Source organism: Syngnathus scovelli, chromosome 15 (genome assembly GCF_024217435.2).
Source record: "Syngnathus scovelli strain Florida chromosome 15, RoL_Ssco_1.2, whole genome shotgun sequence".
In the NCBI taxonomy this organism is placed as follows: domain Eukaryota; kingdom Metazoa; phylum Chordata; class Actinopteri; order Syngnathiformes; family Syngnathidae; genus Syngnathus; species Syngnathus scovelli.
This window is the reverse complement of record NC_090861.1, coordinates 13,971,999-13,989,498: the sequence shown is the minus strand read 5'-3', so window position 1 is coordinate 13,989,498 and position 17,500 is coordinate 13,971,999. Positions and strand designations below refer to the sequence as shown.

Below are 17,500 nucleotides of genomic sequence, written 5' to 3'. Positions count from 1 at the left end.
TCACAGATGTGATGGTGACGCGTCTTTATCAGCTGATGGATCAACATGTCAGGTGAATAACCTAAAACAATTTGTTTGATATAAAAGAAACCAGTGAAGTGATTAAATAAGGAAAAACAAAATGAACTTAGTACAATTACTTCATGGAAGTGTTGTGTTGGGTTCTTTTACAAGTCAAGCCTGCTGCTTTGAGTTCACAGGGAGCCATGCTCACTGTACATAGTCTGCTCTCTAGCGGTAAAAAATTTAACTACAATGCTGTGGATGTCACCACATAATATAGCTTTCAAACTCGTGTTATAGTTTCAATGTCGGAGTTTAAATTAGGCTTGCTGTTTCCGGATGCCATGTCACGCCCGTGCCACAGCACGCTCGGCCTGCACTTCACTCGGCCACACCCCTTTCGTTACCATAATGTCTGTCACCTGCTTCCTATTGTTACCCTGTGTATTTAAGCCCTGCCCGTGTGTTTCTCCCTGTCGGTGTCTACTGTTGTGTCCATTCCTGTTCGTGCCCAGTGTTCCTGTTCGTGTCATCTGGTTTTCCCTCGGTCTGTCTGAAGGCTCACGGTCAGAATTTTAATCTTGTCCAAGGGGACTTCATGTCGGTCAGTCTGTCTGTTTTGCTGGCCGTGAGCCTTCCTCCCGTCTGTGTCGTTCGTTCCCCACCTGCCTCCCTTCCAACTCCTTTTCCCCGCAATAAATCCTGGTTCAAGCTGCATTTGGTCGCCCTGGCTCAACTCATTCCTGACAGAAGACACCGACCATCACAGCGACCAGCGCTTGGACCAACCTTTGCCGGCTCCCGCAACTGCTGCATGGTCGTCAAGGAGATGAGTTCAAGCGACGCAAGATGCACGGTTGCCCCCTCCCAAAACAGATCCGACGGCGCGGATGTTGCGGCCGCCACTTGTTCCGGCGGCGCGGATCCAGCGGCTGTCACCGTCGGCCTTCAACGGTGCATGACGCACGGCCGCCCCCCGACCCAGTCCCGACGGCGCGGATGCTGCGGCCGCCACCAGTTCCGGCGGCGCGGATCCAGCGGCCGTCACCCAGTCGGCTTCAACGGCGCATGACGCACGGCCGCCCCCCGATCCAGTCCCGACGGCGCGGATGCTGCGGCCGCCACCAGTTCCGGCGGCGTGGATCCAGCGGCCGTCACCCAGTCGGCCTTCGGCGGTGTGTGACATGCGGCCACCTCCCCATTTCCTCCCGGCTCTTGTTGGACAGTCTTGGACTTTTTTTTTTTTTGGGACGTCGGGAGCCGTCCCTTGTGGGGGGGGTACTGTCACGCCCGTGCCACAGCACGCTCGGCCTGCACTTCACTCGGCCACACCCCTTTCGTTACCATAATGTCTGTCACCTGCTTCCTATTGTTACCCTGTGTATTTAAGCCCTGCCCGTGTGTTTCTCCCTGTCGGTGTCTACTGTTGTGTCCATTCCTGTTCGTGCCCAGTGTTCCTGTTCGTGTCATCTGGTTTTCCCTCGGTCTGTCTGAAGGCTCACGGTCAGAATTTTAATCTTGTCCAAGGGGACTTCATGTCGGTCAGTCTGTCTGTTTTGCTGGCCGTGAGCCTTCCTCCCGTCTGTGTCGTTCGTTCCCCACCTGCCTCCCTTCCAACTCCTTTTCCCCGCAATAAATCCTGGTTCAAGCTGCATTTGGTCGCCCTGGCTCAACTCATTCCTGACATGCCATTCGTGATGGGTGTTGTAAAAAATAGCTTCTTAAACGATTGAAGTGCACATAAGAAAAAGAAAAAGCTTACAGCACCTGGTATTCCCAGGCGGTCTCCCATCCAAGTACTAACCAGGCCCGACCCTGCTTAGCTTCCGAGATCGGACGAGATGGGGCGTTCTCAGGGTAGTATGGCCGTAAGCCTTGAGGTGACCCAACATTTTGCATTTTATAGACACAATCGCCCCTGAAACTAGCGAGCGAGCCAATGAAGCCTTCAAAACTGCTTCGGCACATGGAGACCAAGCATCCTGCATTAAAAGACAAAACTTAACCACTTCGGGTTTCATTGTCTCCGATTACGCCTGGATGGGACCGGCTCGTTTCTGAGAAACAAGCTCGGTGCTCCCAATAATTCAACGTAATGGTGACTTTTATTTTTATGTGGTTTATATTTGTTTTTATGCCAGTCGTATCATTTTATTTAATCGTATTTACCGTATTTGCCGGTGTACAGGTCGACTCGGTGTATAAGTCGACCCCCTAAAATTCGACGGAAATTTACGATTTTATGATATATCCTTTGTATAAGTCGAGCTCAATTGTTGCATTATATTAAACTTCAAAATTCAATATGCGAAATTTATTGACGAAATGTGTTCAAATTCTGGGAGGCCGTGCGCATGCTGCTGTTTATAAGCACCGCGGAGGAGATCGCGGCCGGCGAGCTCGCGCACGCCGCCCGGCACCAACGGGAGGCCGGAAATAGCTCCAAGCCGAGCGGATCGGCACTTTATAAGCACCGCGGAGGAGATCGCGGCGCCTCATTGGACTTCCAGCCGCCGGCGAGCTCGCGCACCCGCCCGGCACATCCGGGAGGCCGTGCGCACAAGCCAAGTGGCCGAAAATAGCCCCCGCCGAGCGGATCGGCTGTTTATAAGCACCGCGGAGGTGGTCGCGGCGCCTCATTCGACTTCCAGCGGCCGGCGAGCTCGCGCACCCGCCCGGCACATCCGGGAGGCCGTGCGCACGAGCCAAGTGGCCGAAAATAGCCCCGCCGAGCGGATCGGCTGTTTATAAGCACCGCGGAGGTGGTCGCGGCGCCTCATTCGACTTCCAGCGGCCGGCGAGCCCGCGCACCCGCCCGGCACATCCGGGAGGCCGTGCGCACGAGCCAAGTGGCCGAAAATAGCCCCCGCCGAGCGGATCGGCTGTTTATAAGCACCGCGGAGGTGGTCGCGGCGCCTCATTCGACTTCCAGCGGCCGGCGAGCTCGCGCACCCGCCCGGCACATCCGGGAGGCCGTGCGCACGAGCCAAGTGGCCGAAAATAGCCCCCGCCGAGCGGATCGGCTGTTTAAAAGCACCGCGGAGGTGGTCGCGGCGCCTCATTCGACTTCCAGCGGCCGGCGAGCTCGCGCACCCGCCCGGCACATCCGGGAGGCCGTGCGCACGAGCCAAGTGGCCGAAAATAGCCCCCGCCGAGCGGATCGGCTGTTTATAAGCACCGCGGAGGTGGTCGCGGCGCCTCATTCGACTTCAAGCGGCCGGCGAGCTCGCGCACCCGCCCGGCACATCCGGGAGGCCGTGTGCACGAGCCAAGTGGCCGAAAATAGTCCATGCCGAGCGGATCGGCTGTTTATAAGCACCGCGGAGGTGGTCGCGGCGCCTCATTCGACTTCCAGCGGCCAGCGAGCTCGCGCACCCGCCCGGCACATCCGGGAGGCCGTGCGCACGAGCCAAGTGGCCGAAAATAGCCCCCGCCGAGCGGATCGGCTGTTTATAAGCACCGCGGAGGTGGTCGCGGCGCCTCATTCGACTTCAAGCGGCCGGCGAGCTCGCGCACCCGCCCGGCACATCCGGGAGGCCGTGCGCACGAGCCAAGTGGCCGAAAATAGCCCCCGCCGAGCGGATCGGCTGTTTATAAGCACCGCGGAGGTGGTCGCGGCGCCTCATTCGACTTCCAGCGGCCGGCGAGCCCGCGCACCCGCCTGGCACATCCGGGAGGCCGTGCGCACGAGCCAAGTGGCCGAAAATAGCCCCCGCCGAGCGGATCGGCTGTTTATAAGCACCGCGGGGGTGGTCGCGGCGCCTCATTCGACTTCCAGCGGCCGGCGAGCTCGCGCACCCGCCCGGCACATCCGGGAGGCCGTGCGCACGAGCCAAGTGGCCGAAAATAGCCCCCGCCGAGCGGATCGGCTGTTTATAAGCACCGCGGAGGTGGTCGCGGCGCCTCATTCGACTTCCAGCGGCCGGCGAGCCTGCGCACCCGCCCGGCACATCCGGGAGGCCGTGCGCACGAGCCAAGTGGCCGAAAATAGCCCCCGCCGAGCGGATCGGCTGTTTATAAGCACCGCGGAGGTGGCCGCGGCGCCTCATTCGACTTCCAGCGGCCGGCGAGCTCGCGCACCCGCCCGGCACATCCGGGAGGCCGTGCGCACGAGCCAAGTGGCCGAAAATAGCCCCCGCCGAGCGGATCGGCTGTTTATAAGCACCGCGGAGGTGGTCGCGGCGCCTCATTCGACTTCCAGCGGCCGGCGAGCTCGCGCACCCGCCCGGCACATCCGGGAGGCTGTGCGCACGAGCCAAGTGGCCGAAAATAGCCCCCGCCGAGCGGATCGGCTGTTTATAAGCACCGCGGAGGTGGTCGCGGCGCCTCATTCGACTTCCAGCGGCCGGCGAGATCGCGCACCCGCCCGGCACATCCGGGAGGCCGTGCGCACGAGCCAAGTGGCCGAAAATAGCCCCCGCCGAGCGGATCGGCTGTTTATAAGCACCGCGGAGGTGGTCGCGGCGCCTCATTCGACTTCCAGCGGGCCGCGCACTCGCGCACGCCGCCCGGTTCAAATTTTCTAAGTGCAACGCACAATGAGATGCATGAGAAACGGCCTTGGTTACCATCACATTTGAAGCGATGAGTACGAAGTTAAATTTTATGACTCGGTGTATAAGTCGAGGTCGATTTTTTTCGGTCGATTTTGGATCGAAAAAGGTCGACCAATACACCGGCAAATACGGTATATATACTTATTATAAATGTAGTATTTATTTATATAGATTTATTGTTTATTTATATATATAAAGGGAGGTCCGCAAAAATATTTCTGACGCGTAGCCGGTCCGTGGCGCAAGAAAGGTTGGGGACCACTAGTCTAAAAGAATCTGGCCGTAACTGGAATAGGGTTCTACGCGAATGCCCAACGGAAAAGTGAAGTGCACAAAACCTGCATTTGGCTGTATCAAAATAAATGTCATGAAAAAGGTAAAAACACTACATGGAAGCGCAATGTGTTGTGCTGGGTTCTTTTACAAGTAAAGACTGCTGCTTTGAGTTCACAGGGAGCCATGCTCTTTATTCACTGTACATAGAGGTTTTTAACTCGTGTTGTAGTTTCAGTGTCGGAGTTCAAACTAGGCTTGCAGTTTCCGAATGCCATTCGTGATGGGTGCTGTAAAAAGTTCTTGGCTTAAACGATTGAAGTGCACATAAGAAAAAAAAAAAAAAAGAGCTTGAAGTGCACATAAGAAAAAGAAAAAGCTTATAGCACCTGGTATTCCCAGGCAGTCTCCCATCCAAGTACTAACCAGGCCCAACCCTGCTTAGCTTCGGAGATCAGACGAGATCAGGCGTTCTCAGGGTAGTATGGCCGTAAGCCGTGAGGTGACCCAACATTTTGCATTTTATAGACACAATCGCCCCTGAAACTAGCGAGCAAGCCAATGAAGCCTTCAAAACTGCTTCGGCACATGGAGACCAAGCATCCTGCATTAAAAGACAAACCTTAACCACTTTGGGTTTCATTGTCTCCGATTACGCCTGGATGGGACCGGCTCGTTTCTGAGAAACAAGCTCGGTGCTCCCAATAATTCAACGTAATGGTGACTTTTATTTTTATGTGGTTTATATTTGTTTTTATGCCAGTCGTATCATTTTATTTAATCCTATTTATATATATTTATTATAAATGTAGTATTTATTTATATAGATTTATTGTTTATTTATATATATAAAGGCAGGTCCGCAAAAATATTTCTGACGCGTAGCCGGTCCGTGGCGCAAGAAAGTTTGGGTACCATCCATCCATCCATCCATCTTCTTCCGCTTATCCGGGGTCGGGTCGCGGGGGCAACAGCTTCAGGAGGGACTCCCAGACTTCCCTCTCCCCAGCCACTTCATCCAGCTCATCCCGGGGGATCCCAAGGCGTTCCCAGGCCAGCTGAGAGACATAGTCTCTCCAGCGCGTCCTGGGTCGTCCCCGGGGTCTCCTACCGGTGGGACATGCCCGGAACACCTCCCCAGGGAGGCGTCCAGGAGGCATCCTGATAAGATGCCCGAGCCACCTCATCTGGCTCCTCTCAACGTGGAGGAGTAGCGACTCTACTCCGAGTCTCTCCCGGATGACCGAGCTTCTCACCCTATCTCTAAGGGAGAGCCCGGACATCCTGCGGAGAAAACTCATTTCGGCCGCTTGTACCCGAGATCTCGTTCTTTCGGTCACGACCCATAGCTCGTGACCATAGGTGAGGGTAGGAGCGTAAATCGACCGGTAAATTGAGAGCTTTGCCTTTTGGCTCAGCTCTCTCTTCACCACAACGGACCGGTACAGGGTCCGCATTACTGCCGACGCTGCACCGATCCGCCTGTCGATCTCACGCTCCATCCTCCCCTCACTCGTGAACAAGACTCCAAGATACTTGAACTCCTCCACTTGGGGCAGGATCTCATCCCCGATCCGGAGAGGGCATTCCACCCTTTTCCGATCGAGGACCATGGACTCGGATTTGGAGGTGCTGACCCTCATCCCGACCGCTTCACACTCGGCTGCGAACCGTTCCAGCGAGAGCTGGAGATCACGGCCTGAAGAAGCCAACAGCACCACGTCATCTGCAAAAAGCAGAGACGCGATGCTGAGGTCCCCAAACCGGACCCCCTCAACGCCTCGGCTGCGCCTAGAAATTCTGTCCATAAAAATTATGAACAGAATCGGTGACAAAGGGCAGCCTTGGCGGAGTCCAACCCTCACTGGGAACGAATCCGACTTACTGCCGGAAATGCGGACCAGACTCTGGCATCGGTGATACAGGGACCGAACCGCCCTTATCAGTTGGCTCGGCACCCCGTACTCCCGAAGCACCCTCCACAGAACCTCCCGAGGGACACGGTCGAACGCCTTCTCCAAGTCCACAAAACACATGTGGACTGGTTGGGCAAACTCCCATGCACCCTCGAGGATCCTGCCGAGGGTGTAGAGCTGGTCCACTGTTCCACGGCCAGGACGAAAGCCACATTGCTCCTCCTGAATCCGAGGTTCGACCTCCCGACGGACCCTCCTCTCCAGCACCCCTGAATAGACCTTACCAGGGAGGCTGAGGAGTGTGATTCCCCTGTAATTGGAACACACCCTCCGGTCCCCCTTCTTAAAGAGGGGAACCACCACCCCAGTCTGCCAATCCAGAGGCACTGTCCCCGATGTCCACGCAACGTTGTAGAGGCGTGTCAGCCATGACAGCCCCACAACATCCAGAGCCTTTAAGAACTCTGGGCGGATCTCATCCACCCCCGGGGCCTTGCCACCGAGGAGTTTTTTAACTACCTCAGTGACTTCGACCCCAGAGATTGGAGAATCCGCCTCAGAGTCTCTAGGCCCTGCTTCCTCGATGGAAGGCGTGTAGGTGGAATTGAGGAGGTCTTCGAAGTATTCTCCCCACCGACTCACGACGTCCCGAGTCGAGGTCAGCAGCACGCCATCCCCACTGTAAACAGTGTTGACGTTGCACTGCTTCCCCCTCCTGAGACGCCGGATGGTGGACCAGAATTTCCTCGAAGCCGTCCGAAAGTCATTCTCCATGGCCTCACCGAACTCCTCCCACGCCCGGGTTTTTGCCTCAGCAACCGCCGAAGCCGCGTTCCGCTTGGCCATCCGGTACCTGTCAGCTGCCTCCGGAGTCCCGCAGGCCAAAACGGCCCGATAGGACTCCTTCTTCAGCTTGACGGCATCCCTTACCGCCGGTGTCCACCAGCGGGTTCGGGGGTTGCCGCCACGACAGGCACCAACGACCTTACGGCCACAGCTCCGGTCGGCCGCCTCAACAATGGAGGCGCGGAACATGGTCCACTCAGACTCAATGTCCCCCGCCTCCCCCGGGACGTGGGAAAAGCTCTGCCGGAGGTGGGAGTTGAAGCTCTTCCTGACAGGAGATTCTGCCAGACGTTCCCAGCAGACCCTCACAGAGCGTTTGGGTCTGCCAGGTCGGACCGGCATCTTCCCCCACCATCGGAGCCAACCCACCACCAGGTGGTGATCAGTTGACAGCTCCGCCCCTCTCTTCACCCGAGTGTCCAAAACATGCGGCCGCAAATCCGATGACACGACTACAAAGTCGATCATCGAACTGCGGCCTAGGGTGTCCTGGTGCCAAGTGCACACATGGACACCCTTATGTTTGAACATGGTGTTCATTATTGAAAATCCGTGTCGAGCACAGAAGTCCAACAATAGAACACCGCTCGGGTTCAGATCAGGGGGGCCGTTCCTCCCAATCACGCCCTTCCAGGTCTCACTGTCATTGCCCACGTGAGCATTGAAGTCACCCAGTAGAACGATAGAGTCCCCAGAAGGAGCGCTCTCCAGCACTTCCTCCAGGGACCCCAAGAAGGGTGGGTACTCTGAGCTGCTGTTTGGTGCATAGACACAAACAACAGTCAGGACCCGTCCCCCCACCCGAAGGCGGAGGGAGGCTACCCTCTCGTTCACCGGGGTGAACCCCAATGTGCAGGCGCCCAGCCGGGGGGCAATAAGTATACCCACACCTGCTCGACGCCTCTCACCGTGGGCAACTCCAGAGTGGAAGAGAGTCCAGCCCCTCTCGAGAGGGCTTGTACCGGAACCCAAACTGTGTGTGGAGGCTAGTCCGACTATATCTAGTCGGAATCTTTCTGCCTCACACACCAGCTCGGGCTCCTTTCCAGCCAGAGAGGTGACATTCCATGTCCCAAGAGCCAGCTTCTGCAGCCGGGGATCAGACCGCCAAGGTCCCCGCCTTTGGCTGCCGCCCAGCTCACATTGCACCCGACCCCTTCGGCCCCTCCCACAGGTGGTGAGCCCATGGGAAGGGGGACCCACGTTTCCATTTCGGGCTATGCCCGGCCGGGCCCCATGGGCGAAGGCCCGGCCACCAGACGCTCGCCTTCGAGCCCCGCCTCCAGGCCTGGCTCCAGAGGGAGGCCCCGGTGACCCGCGTCCGGGCGAGGGAAAACTAAGTCCATTTATATTACTCATCATAAGGGGCTTGTGAGCCGTGCTTTGTCTGGCCCCTCACCTAGGACCCGTTTGCCATGGGTGACCCTACCAGGGGCATGAAGCCCCCGACAACATGGCTCCTAGGATCATAGGGGCACGCAAACCCCTCCACCACGATAAGGTGACGACTCGCGGAGGGGAAGTTTGGGTACCACTAGTCTAAAAGAATCTGGCCGTAACTGGAATAGGGTTCTACGCGAATGCCCAACGGAAAAGTGAAGTGCACAAAACCTGCATTTGGCTGTATCAAAATAAATGTCATGAAAAAGGTAAAAACACTACATGGAAGCACAATGTGTTGTGCTGGGATCTTTTACAAGTAAAGACTGCTGCTTTGAGTTCACAGGGAGCCATGCTCTTTATTCACTGTACATAGTCTGTCCTCTAGCGGTAAAAACGTGAACTGCAATGCTATGGCTGTCGCCACACAATGTAGGTTTTAAACTCGTGTTGTAGTTTCAGTGTCGGAGTTCAAACTAGGCTTGCAGTTTCCGAATGCCATTCTTGATGGGTGCTGTAAAAAGTTCTTGGCTTAAACGATTGAAGTGCACATAAGAAAAAAAAAAAAAAAAAAAAGCTTACAGTAACTGGTATTCCCAGGCGGTCTCCCATCCAAGTACTAACCAGGCCCGACCCTGCTTAGCCTACGAGATCGGACGAGATCGGGCGCTCTCAGGGTAGTATGGCCGTAAGCCGTGAGACCGCTCAGAATTTTTCATTTTATAGACACAATCGCCCCTGAAACCATGCCAAGCAGCGGCGGGACTTGATGGCTGTGGTAAAAGTTTCCTTTCACAATTGACGTGGGAAAAAAAAAAAAAAAAAAAGGCTTTCAGCACCTGGTATTCCCGGACGGTCACCCTTCACTTTTGTTTTTTTTTGTTTTTTTTACAACCAGGGCCGAAACAGTCTTTCTTCCAAGGCTTTTGGTGTTTTCTGGAAACATGGCTATCATGAAAAGTTATTGACAGCTTTTTATGCGGTAGCACGAATTTGCCGTTGCGACCTGCATTTTGCTGAATCAAAATAAATGCCTTGAAAAGTTTAAAAACACTTCATGGAAGTGTTGTGTTGGGTTCTTTTACAAGTCAAGCCTGCTGCTTTGAGTTCACAGGGAGCCATGCTCACTGTACATAGTCTGCTCTCTAGCGGTAAAAAATTTAACTACAATGCTGTGGATGTCACCACATAATATAGCTTTCAAACTCGTGTTATAGTTTCAATGTCGGAGTTTAAATTAGGCTTGCTGTTTCCGGATGCCATTCGTGATGGGTGTTGTAAAAAATAGCTTCTTAAACGCTTGAAGTGCACATAAGAAAAAGAAAAAGCTTAAAGCACCTGGTATTCCCAGGCGGTCTCCCATCCGGGAGGCCGTGCGCACGAGCCAAGTGGCCGAAAATAGCCCCCGCCGAGCGGATCGGCTGTTTATAAGCACCGCGGAGGTGGTCGCGGCGCCTCATTCGACTTCCAGCGGCCGGCGAGCTCGCGCACCCGCCCGGCACATCCGGGAGGCCGTGCGCACGAGCCAAGTGGCCGAAAATAGCCCCCGCCGAGCGGATCGGCTGTTTATAAGCACCGCGGAGGTGGTCGCGGCGCCTCATTCGACTTCCAGCGGCCGGCGAGCTCGCGCACCCGCCCGGCACATCCGGGAGGCCGTGCGCACGAGCCAAGTGGCCGAAAATAGCCCCCGCCGAGCGGATCGGCTGTTTATAAGCACCGCGGAGGTGGTCGCGGCGCCTCATTCGACTTCCAGCGGCCGGCGAGCTCGTGCACCCGCCCGGCACATCCGGGAGGCCGTGCGCACGAGCCAAGTGGCCGAAAATAGCCCCCGCCGAGCGGATCGGCTGTTTATAAGCACCGCGGAGGTGGTCGCGGCGCCTCATTCGACTTCCAGCGGCCGGCGAGCTCGCGCACCCGCCCGGCACATCCGGGAGGCCGTGCGCACGAGCCAAGTGGCCGAAAATAGCCCCCGCCGAGCGGATCGGCTGTTTATAAGCACCGCGGAGGTGGTCGCGGCGCCTCATTCGACTTCCAGCGGCCGGCGAGCTCGCGCACCCGCCCGGCACATCCGGGAGGCCGTGCGCACGAGCCAAGTGGCCGAAAATAGCCCCCGCCGAGCGGATCGGCTGTTTATAAGCACCGCGGAGGTGGTCGCGGCGCCTCATTCGACTTCCAGCGGCCGGCGAGCTCGCGCACCCACCCGGCACATCCGGGAGGCCGTGCGCACGAGCCAAGTGGACGAAAATAGCCCCCGCCGAGCGGATCGGCTGTTTGTAAGCACCGCGGAGGTGGTCGCGGCGCCTCATTCGACTTCCAGCGGCCGGCGAGCTCGCGCACCCGCCCGGCAACTCCGGGAGGCCGTGCGCACGAGCCAAGTGGCCGAAAATAGCCCCCGCCGAGCGGATCGGCTGTTTATAAGCACCGCGGAGGTGGTCGCGGCGCCTCATTCGACTTCCAGCGGCCGGCGAGCTCGCGCACCCGCCCGGCACATCCGGGAGGCCGTGCGCACGAGCCAAGTGGCCGAAAATAGCCCCCGCCGAGCGGATCGGCTGTTTATAAGCACCGCGGAGGTGGTCGCGGCGCCTCATTCGACTTCCGGCGGGCGGCAAGCTCGCGCACCCGCCCGGCACATCCGGGAGGCCGTGCGCACGAGCCAAGTGGCCGAAAATAGCCCCCGCCGAGCGGATCGGCTGTTTATAAGCACCGCGGAGGTGGTCGCGGCGCCTCATTCGACTTCCAGCGGCCGGCGAGCTCGCGCACCCGCCCGGCACATCCGGGAGGCCGTGCGCACGAGCCAAGTGGCCGAAAATAGCCCCCGCCGAGCGGATCGGCTGTTTATAAGCACCGCGGAGGTGGTCGCGGCGCCTCATTCGACTTACAGCGGCCGGCGAGCTCGCGCACCCGCCCGGCACATCCGGGAGGCCGTGCGCACGAGCCAAGTGGCCGAAAATAGCCCCCGCCGAGCGGATCGGCTGTTTATAAGCACCGCGGAGGTGGTCGCGGCGCCTCATTCGACTTCCAGCGGCCGGCGAGCTCGCGCACCCGCCCGGCACATCCGGGAGGCCGTGCGCACGAGCCAAGTGGCCGAAAATAGCCCCCGCCGAGCGGATCGGCTGTTTATAAGCACCGCGGAGGTGGTCGCGGCGCCTCATTCGACTTCCAGCGGCCGGCGAGCTCGCGCACCCGCCCGGCACATCCGGGAGGCCGTGCGCACGAGCCAAGTGGCCGAAAATAGCCCCCGCCGAGCGGATCGGCTGTTTATAAGCACCGCGGAGGTGGTCGCGGCGCCTCATTCGACTTCCAGCGGCCGGCGAGCTCGCGCACCCGCCCGGCACATCCGGGAGGCCGTGCGCACGAGCCAAGTGGCCGAAAATAGCCCTCGCCGAGCGGATCGGCGGTTTATAAGCACCGCGGAGGTGGTCGCGGCGCCTCATTCGACTTCCAGCGGGCCGCGCACTCGCGCACGCCGCCCGGTTCAAATTTTCTAAGTGCAACGCACAATGAGATGCATGAGAAACGGCCTTGGTTACCATCACATTTGAAGCGATGAATACGAAGTTAAATTTTATGACTCGGTGTATAAGTCGAGGTCGATTTTTTTCGGTCGATTTTGGATCGAAAAAGGTCGACCAATACACCGGCAAATACGGTATATATACTTATTATAAATGTAGTATTTATTTATATTGATTTATTGTTTATTTATATATATAAAGGCAGGTCCGCAAAAATATTTCTGACGCGTAGCCGGTCCGTGGCGCAAGAAAGGTTGGGGACCACTAGTCTAAAAGAATCTGGCCGTAACTGGAATAGGGTTCTACGCGAATGCCCAACGGAAAAGTGAAGTGCACAAAACCTGCATTTGGCTGTATCAAAATAAATGTCATGAAAAAGGTAAAAACACTACATGGAAGCGCAATGTGTTGTGCTGGGTTCTTTTACAAGTAAAGACTGCTGCTTTGAGTTCACAGGGAGCCATGCTCTTTATTCACTGTACATGGAGGTTTTGAACTCGTGTTGTAGTTTCAGTGTCGGAGTTCAAACTAGGCTTGCAGTTTCCGAATGCCATTCGTGATGGGTGTTGTAAAAAGGTCTTGGCTTAAACAATTGAAGTGCACATAAGAAAAAAAAAAAAAAAAAGAGCTTGAAGTGCACATAAGAAAAAGAAAAAGCTTACAGCACCTGGTATTCCCAGGCAGTCTCCCATCCAAGTACTAACCAGGCCCGACCCTGCTTAGCTTCCGAGATAAGACGAGATCAGGCGTTCTCAGGGTAGTATGGCCGTAAGCCGTGAGGTGACCCAACATTTTGCATTTTATAGACACAATCGCCCCTGAAACTAGCGAGCAAGCCAATGAAGCCTTCAAAACTGCTTCGGCACATGGAGACCAAGCATCCTGCATTAAAAGACAAACCTTAACCACTTCGGGTTTCATTGTCTCCGATTACGCCTGGATGGGACCGGCTCGTTTCTGAGAAACAAGCTCGGTGCTCCCAATAATTCAACGTAATGGTGACTTTTATTTTTATGTGGTTTATATTTGTTTTTATGCCAGTCGTATCATTTTATTTAATCCTATTTATATATATTTATTATAAATGTAGTATTTATTTATATAGATTTATTGTTTATTTATATATATAAAGGCAGGTCCGCAAAAATATTTCTGACGCGTAGCCGGTCCGTGGCGCAAGAAAGTTTGGGGACCACTAGTCTAAAAGAATCTGGCCGTAACTGGAATAGGGTTCTACGCGAATGCCCAACGGAAAAGTGAAGTGCACAAAACCTGCATTTGGCTGTATCAAAATAAATGTCATGAAAAAGGTAAAAACACTACATGGAAGCGCAATGTGTTGTGCTGGGTTCTTTTACAAGTAAAGACTGCTGCTTTGAGTTCACAGGGAGCCATGCTCTTTATTCACTGTACATAGTCTGTCCTCTAGCGGTAAAAACGTGAACTGCAATGCTATGGCTGTCGCCACACAATGTAGGTTTTAAACTCGTGTTGTAGTTTCAGTGTCGGAGTTCAAACTAGGCTTGCAGTTTCCGAATGCCATTCGTGATGGGTGCTGTAAAAAGTTCTTGGCTTAAACGATTGAAGTGCACATAAGAAAAAAAAAAAAAAAAAAAAAGTTTACGGTAACTGGTATTCCCAGGCGGTCTCCCATCCAAGTACTAACCAGGCCCGACCCTGCTTAGCCTCCGAGATCGGACGAGAGCGGGCGCTCTCAGGGTAGTATTGCCGTAAGCCGTGAGACCGCTCAGAATTTTTCATTTTATAGACACAATCGCCCCTGAAACCATGCCAAGCAGCGGCGGGACTTGATGGCTGTGGTAAAAGTTTCCTTTCACAATTGACGTGGGGAAAAAAAAAAAAAAAGGCTTTCAGCACCTGGTATTCCCGGACGGTCACCCTTCCCTTTTGTTTTTTTTTTTTGTTTTTTTTACAACCAGGGCCGAAACAGGCTTTCTTCCAAGGCTTTTGGTGTTTTCTGGAAACATGGCTATCATGAAAAGTTATTGACAGCTTTTTATGCGGTAGCACGAATTTGCCGTTGCGACCTGCATTTTGCTGAATCAAAATAAATGCCTTGAAAAGTTTAAAAACACTTCATGGAAGTCACTTCACTGGTTTCTTTTATATCAAACAAATTGTTTTAGGTTATTCACCTGACATGTTTCGGCGGTTTCTTCCGCCTTCATCAGAGTGTCACAGATGTGATGGTGACGCGTCTTTATCAGCTGATGGATCAACATGTCAGGTGAATAACCTAAAACAATTTGTTTGATATAAAAGAAACCAGTGAAGTGATTAAATAAGGAAAAACAAAATGAACTTAGTACAATTACTTCATGGAAGTGTTGTGTTGGGTTCTTTTACAAGTCAAGCCTGCTGCTTTGAGTTCACAGGGAGCCATGCTCACTGTACATAGTCTGCTCTCTAGCGGTAAAAAATTTAACTACAATGCTGTGGATGTCACCACATAATATAGCTTTCAAACTCGTGTTATAGTTTCAATGTCGGAGTTTAAATTAGGCTTGCTGTTTCCGGATGCCATTCGTGATGGGTGTTGTAAAAAATAGCTTCTTAAACGATTGAAGTGCACATAAGAAAAAGAAAAAGCTTACAGCACCTGGTATTCCCAGGCGGTCTCCCATCCAAGTACTAACCAGGCCCGACCCTGCTTAGCTTCCGAGATCGGACGAGATCGGGCGTTCTCAGGGCAGTATGGCCGTAAGCCGTGAGGTGACCCAACATTTTGCAATTTATAGACACAATCGCCCCTGAAACTAGCGAGCGAGCCAATGAAGCCTTCAAAACTGCTTCGGCACATGGAGACCAAGCATCCTGCATTAAAAGACAAACCTTAACCACTTCGGGTTTCATTGTCTCCGATTACGCCTGGATGGGACCGGCTCGTTTCTGAGAAACAAGCTCGGTGCTCCCAATAATTCAACGTAATGGTGACTTTTATTTTTATGTGGTTTATATTTGTTTTTATGCCAGTCGTATCATTTTATTTAATCGTATTTACCGTATTTGCCGGTGTACAGGTCGACTCGGTGTATAAGTCGACCCCCTAAAATTCGACGGAAATTTACGATTTTATGATATATCCTTTGTATAAGTCGAGCTCAATTGTTGCATTATATTAAACTTCAAAATTCAATATGCGAAATTTATTGACGAAATGTGTTCAAATTCTGGGAGGCCGTGCGCATGCTGCTGTTTATAAGCACCGCGGAGGAGATCGCGGCCGGCGAGCTCGCGCACGCCGCCCGGCACCAACGGGAGGCCGGAAATAGCTCCAAGCCGAGCGGATCGGCACTTTATAAGCACCGCGGAGGAGATCGCGGCGCCTCATTGGACTTCCAGCCGCCGGCGAGCTCGCGCACCCGCCCGGCACATCCGGGAGGCCGTGCGCACAAGCCAAGTGGCCGAAAATAGCCCCCGCCGAGCGGATCGGCTGTTTATAAGCACCGCGGAGGTGGTCGCGGCGCCTCATTCGACTTCCAGCGGCCGGCGAGCTCGCGCACCCGCCCGGCACATCCGGGAGGCCGTGCGCACGAGCCAAGTGGCCGAAAATAGCCCCGCCGAGCGGATCGGCTGTTTATAAGCACCGCGGAGGTGGTCGCGGCGCCTCATTCGACTTCCAGCGGCCGGCGAGCCCGCGCACCCGCCCGGCACATCCGGGAGGCCGTGCGCACGAGCCAAGTGGCCGAAAATAGCCCCCGCCGAGCGGATCGGCTGTTTATAAGCACCGCGGAGGTGGTCGCGGCGCCTCATTCGACTTCCAGCGGCCGGCGAGCTCGCGCACCCGCCCGGCACATCCGGGAGGCCGTGCGCACGAGCCAAGTGGCCGAAAATAGCCCCCGCCGAGCGGATCGGCTGTTTAAAAGCACCGCGGAGGTGGTCGCGGCGCCTCATTCGACTTCCAGCGGCCGGCGAGCTCGCGCACCCGCCCGGCACATCCGGGAGGCCGTGCGCACGAGCCAAGTGGCCGAAAATAGCCCCCGCCGAGCGGATCGGCTGTTTATAAGCACCGCGGAGGTGGTCGCGGCGCCTCATTCGACTTCAAGCGGCCGGCGAGCTCGCGCACCCGCCCGGCACATCCGGGAGGCCGTGTGCACGAGCCAAGTGGCCGAAAATAGTCCATGCCGAGCGGATCGGCTGTTTATAAGCACCGCGGAGGTGGTCGCGGCGCCTCATTCGACTTCCAGCGGCCAGCGAGCTCGCGCACCCGCCCGGCACATCCGGGAGGCCGTGCGCACGAGCCAAGTGGCCGAAAATAGCCCCCGCCGAGCGGATCGGCTGTTTATAAGCACCGCGGAGGTGGTCGCGGCGCCTCATTCGACTTCAAGCGGCCGGCGAGCTCGCGCACCCGCCCGGCACATCCGGGAGGCCGTGCGCACGAGCCAAGTGGCCGAAAATAGCCCCCGCCGAGCGGATCGGCTGTTTATAAGCACCGCGGAGGTGGTCGCGGCGCCTCATTCGACTTCCAGCGGCCGGCGAGCCCGCGCACCCGCCTGGCACATCCGGGAGGCCGTGCGCACGAGCCAAGTGGCCGAAAATAGCCCCCGCCGAGCGGATCGGCTGTTTATAAGCACCGCGGGGGTGGTCGCGGCGCCTCATTCGACTTCCAGCGGCCGGCGAGCTCGCGCACCCGCCCGGCACATCCGGGAGGCCGTGCGCACGAGCCAAGTGGCCGAAAATAGCCCCCGCCGAGCGGATCGGCTGTTTATAAGCACCGCGGAGGTGGTCGCGGCGCCTCATTCGACTTCCAGCGGCCGGCGAGCCTGCGCACCCGCCCGGCACATCCGGGAGGCCGTGCGCACGAGCCAAGTGGCCGAAAATAGCCCCCGCCGAGCGGATCGGCTGTTTATAAGCACCGCGGAGGTGGCCGCGGCGCCTCATTCGACTTCCAGCGGCCGGCGAGCTCGCGCACCCGCCCGGCACATCCGGGAGGCCGTGCGCACGAGCCAAGTGGCCGAAAATAGCCCCCGCCGAGCGGATCGGCTGTTTA

General features: G+C 56.0%; 5 non-coding genes and 1 pseudogene across 5 annotated transcripts; all 6 read right to left on the bottom strand.

Moving 5' to 3' along the window:
* Positions 1 to 1,758: 1,758 nt before the first annotated feature.
* On the bottom strand, positions 1,759 to 1,877 carry LOC125982884 (5S ribosomal RNA). The gene has a single exon (XR_007486536.1). It is a non-coding gene; the product is annotated as a 5S ribosomal RNA (ribosomal RNA).
* Positions 1,878 to 5,209: 3,332 nt separating this feature from the next.
* Positions 5,210 to 5,328, bottom strand: LOC125982894 (5S ribosomal RNA). The gene has a single exon (XR_007486546.1). It is a non-coding gene; the product is annotated as a 5S ribosomal RNA (ribosomal RNA).
* A 4,221-nt stretch (positions 5,329 to 9,549) lies between these two features.
* LOC125982798 (5S ribosomal RNA) lies at positions 9,550 to 9,668 on the bottom strand. The gene has a single exon (XR_007486494.1). It is a non-coding gene; the product is annotated as a 5S ribosomal RNA (ribosomal RNA).
* Positions 9,669 to 13,144: 3,476 nt separating this feature from the next.
* LOC125982790 (5S ribosomal RNA) lies at positions 13,145 to 13,263 on the bottom strand. Its single transcript, XR_007486487.1, has one exon. It is a non-coding gene; the product is annotated as a 5S ribosomal RNA (ribosomal RNA).
* Positions 13,264 to 14,106: 843 nt separating this feature from the next.
* Positions 14,107 to 14,225, bottom strand: LOC125982825 (5S ribosomal RNA; annotated as a pseudogene).
* Positions 14,226 to 15,097: 872 nt separating this feature from the next.
* On the bottom strand, positions 15,098 to 15,216 carry LOC125982862 (5S ribosomal RNA). Its single transcript, XR_007486517.1, has one exon. It is a non-coding gene; the product is annotated as a 5S ribosomal RNA (ribosomal RNA).
* Positions 15,217 to 17,500: the final 2,284 nt, after the last annotated feature.